Here is a 6,000-nt window from a genome sequence, read left to right on the forward strand (position 1 = left end):
TGAGAACCACCAAGAGTTCCAGGGGTGCTGATAACTTATGGGGGTTTGCTCAGATGTCATATAGATCAGTAATCCCTGTTTCCTTCTCTCCTCACACCATCTGGCCCCATGCAGAGGCTCACTCCAAGCTTTCTCTGAGGGCTATTGACCGTGATTGGGTTCCTAAAGCCTTTGGGCATTTCTTTCTGACTGTTCCCTTAGTTTAAAGGAAAAGACTGACCTAGCTTGGCTGAGGAGCCCTTTTTACTTCCAACACTGTCTGATGGATAATTTACTTTCCAAATCCTTTCAACAGTGTATACATTAAATCTATTATAATTTTGTCAATTATACCTCAATAAAACTGGAAAAAAATGTTTATCTTTCAGCTCTCTTACTCTTCGCAGTCCATCATGAGGAAAACTTCAGGGGGAAAAAAAATTTTTTTTTAATCTGATATATGAAGAGCACCATGGGTAAGTCCCGATGCCTGTATTAAGATAGTAAAAGTCAGAGCTTAATAAACTCTAGTGCCACAGAAAGGAAGGAAGGAAGGAAGGAAGGAAGGAAGGAAGGAAAGAAAGAAAGAAGAAAGGAAGAAAGAAAGAAAGAAAGAAAGAAAGAAAGAAAGAAAGAAAGAAAGAAAGAAAGCTCCTCAATGGCTCAGTTGGTTAAATTCCTGACTTTTGGTTTTAGCTCAGCTCATGACCTCAGGGCTGTGAAATGGAGCCCCACATCAGGCTCCACACTCAGGGTGGAACCTGCCAGAGAATCTCTCTCCCTCTCCCTCCACCCCTCCCTTCCCTCCACTTCTGTCATTCTAAAAAATTTATTTAAAAAGAAGAGAAAAGAAAGAAAAAAAAAAACTTCAAGGGAGTTCCTATCTATCTTAGCTAAAACCTATCCAGGCATCCAGCCCTTGCCCCTTAAGCTTCAGGGAATTAGCTGGGACTTCAGAATTACCTCCACTTACTGTCTGGAGTCTTCTTCCATTTTAGTTCAGATTGCACCTCATCTGGAAGATCTTCTTTGTGGTTTATTGTCTGCAGTTGAGGACTTAGTTAGCGTCAGCTGTGCTATAGATAGTGGTCACGGGGAAGATATCGATTTGATCACCTATCCACACTGCCATTTGCCCCTAGACAGCAGTCTTCAGAAGTCCCCCTGATGGAATAGTTGCATTGCTAGTGATTCATTCTCATCTCAAAGAGCTAGTTACTGGCCAGAACAGGAAAGAAATGGTCAGGCTCCATTTTCATATGCCTTGAGGCTTTCTAGAAGGAGTGGCTCCATAGGGAAGGCACAATGAGGCCTTGGGTCAGAAGGCATGCGAGGACCTCCCTGGGAAAAGGTTTATATCCTCAATCCTGGGACTCAGATGGAAGAGCTCATGCTTGCAGGAACTGTCTCGGAGCAGCACATGCTAGAAGGCCCTGGGACAGGCAGATTTGAAACTGTTAGTACCTTTAGCCCCAAAAGAAGGGTCTTAGACTCTGTTCACTACTGATACAAACAGCCTTATTTGTAGCATTGTTATTAAAAATAGCCCTTTGGGGGCACCTGGGTGGTTCAGTGGTTGAGCATCTGCCCTTGACTCAGGGTCCTGGGATGGAGTCCTGCACCAGGTTCCCCACAGGAAGCCTGCTTCTCCCTCTGCCTATGTCTCTACCTCTCTCTGTGTGTCTCTCATGAACAAATAAATAGAATCTTTTTTTTTAAATAGTACTTTTGATATCTACTTATATTTTGCTTATAGGTAGGTTCAGATTCTTCAAAGGGTGAGGTTAGTACCTATGATGGCCATGTCATATTACCATGGGCTGCCCCAGAAAGGCCACTGGGCTTTCTTTATTTATAGGAACAGTTGAATATGATCAGAAGTGGACATGCCAGGCATTCAGGACCTGAGCTGCCAGGACGTGCCTAACCTTCTAATCCTTTAAAAATAGGAACTGAAAATCCAGTCCCATGTTTACTGATCAAATGTGACATCGGCCCTCAAATTCAAACTGGGATCATATACTCAAATTGCTTCATCTAGCTAATTTTAGTAGCTTACTGATGACCAGAGAAGGTCTCATTATAAAGTGGCATTTGTTAATAGAGCTCCGGGACCCAAATGGGATTTCCCAGGTACCTGACACAGGGTAACCCAATAATGCTGCCTCTTAGTCACAGACCTATTTAATCCAAGATTTTTTCGAATTCATTTACCTAAGAAATTAGAACATTTGTTACAATTAATTTGGCAAGGAAAGACAGCCAGCTGCTCAAGTGAGATCCCAAATTTTGTAACAAATTGAATAAACACTAATTTGTTTGTTGATGTGATTATAGAATTAGCAAAATGTTCTGCTCTTCAGCATAAAAAAATTAAGATCTGAGTTATTTCATTATGGCTTATCTCTATTACAAGTTTTTAAAAAAATGGAGAATCTGTGTTGATAACAAACTCAAATAATCTGTTAAAAATAAAGACCATTGGAAGCTTAAAACTTCTACCTGTAAGTTGTGATCTCTATGTGGCCTTCATTCTTTTTCTGTAATAGAGAGCCCACCTGCTACTTGAAATGGTGCTGATCCCTCCTGGATTCTCAATTGCCTCCCCCCTCCATTATAGGAAATATACCTTTAATAGAGTTGGGTTTAGGGGCGGTGGGTTTTGGGTTTTTTTTTTTTTTAGAGGGCACACGGATGAGCCAGGGGGTGGGCAGGGCAGAGGGATGGAGAGAGAGAGAATCTCATCAAGCTCCACGCCCAGCACGGGACCTGACATGAGGCTCCATCTCATCACCCTGAAATCATGACCTGAGCCAAAATCCAGAGTCAGACTCTTTTTTTTAAAAAAAGATTGTATTTTATTTACTCATGAAAGATACAGAGCGGGAGAGAGAGAGGCAGAGACACAGGCAGAGGGAGAAGCAGGCTCCATGCAGGGAGCCAGACGTGGGATTCAATCCTGGATTTCCAGGATCACGCCCTGGGCTGCAGGCGGCACTAAACCGCTGTGCCACCAAGGCTGCCCCAGAGTCAGACTCTTAACCGACTGAGCCACCTAGGTGCCCCCAGCATACATTTCCATTAAGGCCTTATATTGTATACTCTCTATATGCATTCCACTATTTGCAACAGATTTTCCAGAGTCCAGAAAAAAAAAAAAAGTTTTTTTATTATTTTCTCATCATTCAACTATAAAGGAGATTAATTTGCAGAAGTGACACCTTTGGCTCAGAAAAATATCAAAGTACAGTTGGGAGAAGGGAAATATGTACTTTCTTGCTGCCCTTATTTCCTTAAAGAGGGAGCAAAGATACTGAAGAAGGTTTCCCAGCCTCTGCTCCTGCCTCTCACTCCCTGCTTGCCTCAAAACAAGGACTGACTTACCTGTTTGGAATTGCAGGGGGCAAATCAGGGGCTCACGTGTGGTTCTTTCTTTGTCTTCCTGAAGGTTCTCCAATTCTTCTTCAATTCACTGGTGAGCCATGAACTATGAACAGCCAGCAATGAATGCAGCAAGGAGAGCCCTAGACCCGCTGTTGGAGGCAGGCCTGGAAACCAAAAGCTCTGGTCTGCAGTGCCTGGGCTGTGTGGCAGGCTGGGATTCTGTTTCCTGCAGAGATGAGTACCCACACCTCCACTCAGGGCAGTGGATGAGAAAGCTCTAGATTTGGCATCAGACCAGAGTATCGGAAGACCTGCTCCAACTCAACATACCAGTTAATTATTTGGGGATAATTATTTGATGGTGTTCTGTAGCCTCAATTAATTCCTATATCTGTTTTGTTTTTTTGTATTTTTTTTCAAATTAACTAGAAAACAAGAAGAATAATTATATTTTATATATATATATCCTTCCACTCACCACCACCCCCATTCCAATCACCAAACCATCTACTTTATAGTCCTGAAGACTGGATTAAAAGACTACTGGAATTTATGTCTTTGCGCTTTACCTTAAATAATACTGGCCAAGGCAGGGAGGGGAGATTATTGAAATCCTAAGCATCTATATCCAACACTAGATGTCACTACCCTGATATTTTGAATTGGGTATTCAACTACTATTTTTTCCAATCTGTTTTATGTTCTTCCTCAAAATAATAGTAATAAATGCCAGAGTTACTGTAGATTATCATTAGCCAGATGATTCTTGTGGAGGATGTTTCTCCTTGCCTCTTGCCTAGGCTCTGAGAGCATTAAGTCTGAAGTGTAACAACCTCAGTATGGTCTAGAGCAAAGGTTCTCAATCTTGGTTATATATTAAAATCACCTAAGAGATTTTTTTTTAACATACCCATGCCCGAGTGCCTCCCAAAGATTCAGATTTAAATGCTATAGGGTAGAATTTGAACAGCAACATTCATCTAAAGTTCAGGTGGTTTTAACCTGAAGCCAAAATGGAGATCTCTGACTGCAGGTGACTGGCTTCTAAACTTGAGGATCCATCAGGACCACCAGCGACGCCCTTCTCCAGACCTCTAAATCAGAATTTCTGGTATAGACCCCAAAAATCTGTATTATTCAATGATCTAGCTGAGCCCTGGACCAGCACTGGGGAGTTGCCAGATCTGGTTTCCACATCTCATATTTTTAATGATCTTTTAGACACATTATTACCACACGATCTGCAGGATCTCCAGTTCAACCCAATCATTTCACACATGGATATTTCTAATGAGCCTGTCTTTTCCCTTTCCATTCTTCTCAAAATCGCTACAAGATTTGCCCCCAAAATGTGACTTCACTTGAAGATATTTTGGCAAAGGATACATTTTGTCAAATCAAAGGTTCCTCTTGAAACATAAAATCACTTTTTAAAAAAATTGCTCCATGCTAAGTACAGAACTTTCGAGCATCCCAACTCTAGTCCATACTTAATCTTCAAAAAATTGGGATCAATCCTCTCCCAGCTATAGCCTGTATTCACCTCTCTGTCCCATCAGCATCTGTAGCTCCTTTCCTAATTCCGCCAGGTGTCGCCTCACCCCTCACTCCATCACTGATCCCCACCCCAGGGATACAAATCAACAATGGTTTGGGACTCAGAACTGGGCTGAAGATTGATAGTCTGCAGATGACTAGACCTAAAAGCTTGGGAGTTTACTGACTTCTCCCCCTAAATCACATAAAAATCTCTTCACCCTCTCCTGCCCATGCTTTATCAACACTATCTGTTGCTCAAGAAATAATTCCAGGTGCCCCATCTGCCACTCTTTGGGGGGCAGATTGAGCTACAGGATTGGGTATGTCTGCTTACAGAAGTGGAAAGGGACATGTTCACGGAAGAAAAAGCTGATGGAGCATGGGAATTAAAACTGGCCATTGCTTCAGAAGGCTGGGTTGCTGATAGCTTAGTTCAGCTCACTGCATAGGACTTGCTCTGTGTTCTTGTGGGGCTCCCACTCTGGTCCAGCGAGAACAGCTTCCGGGTGCTGCTCCAATGTCTCAGTCACCCTAGCTGCCTCTTGATCAGCCTGACGACTCAGAGCACTCCCTTTACTTTTCAAGCCTGCACCCCCATTCCATGCAAACTCCCTGTAGGACATACTGTCTTTTTTTCCCTTGGGTAGTGGCCTCCTCTGCTTCTTCTTCATTTATTTCTTTTAGCCCACAGAAATTTCCCAATTTGCGTGTTCGCTCTATTTTCTGCCCTTTTGTACACCTGTCCCCCCTCATCTCCCTCTACAGAGCCTTCACACTATGTCCTTGAATTAATATTTTCTGATCTGCATTCTCCCCCAAATTTCTTCACTACTTTGCTTCCTCTTGGCAGAGTAATCTGTGCAATAAAACAGATGGAATCTAGTAGTCTCTCTTATGCTGATTTGGATTGTATGATTGAAGCACATTTTATCAATTTCACATCATCTGCTGACAAGACGTAAATTCTGTCAGTAAGTGACTGAGCAGAGCAAACAGTCTGTCCTCTTATAATAAAAACATATTATACAGCATTTCATACCATAGTTCAATTTTGCAAATATAGCATAAATTCTGTATGCACAGGCAAGAAGAGAAGTA

General features: G+C 42.3%; 1 long non-coding RNA gene across 2 annotated transcripts in view; it reads left to right on the forward strand.

The window, feature by feature from the left end:
• Window positions 1-5,784, forward strand: part of LOC140635110 (uncharacterized) — a 43,671-nt gene extending 37,887 nt beyond the window's left edge. For both annotated transcript variants that reach the window (XR_012032456.1, XR_012032455.1), the window contains exon 4: window positions 3,428-5,784. This is a non-coding gene — a long non-coding RNA (uncharacterized lncRNA). The remainder of the gene's footprint in view (window positions 1-3,427) is intronic.
• Window positions 5,785-6,000: the final 216 nt, after the last annotated feature.

The sequence above is a fragment of the Canis lupus genome, chromosome 6, assembly GCF_048164855.1.
Source record: "Canis lupus baileyi chromosome 6, mCanLup2.hap1, whole genome shotgun sequence".
In the NCBI taxonomy this organism is placed as follows: domain Eukaryota; kingdom Metazoa; phylum Chordata; class Mammalia; order Carnivora; family Canidae; genus Canis; species Canis lupus.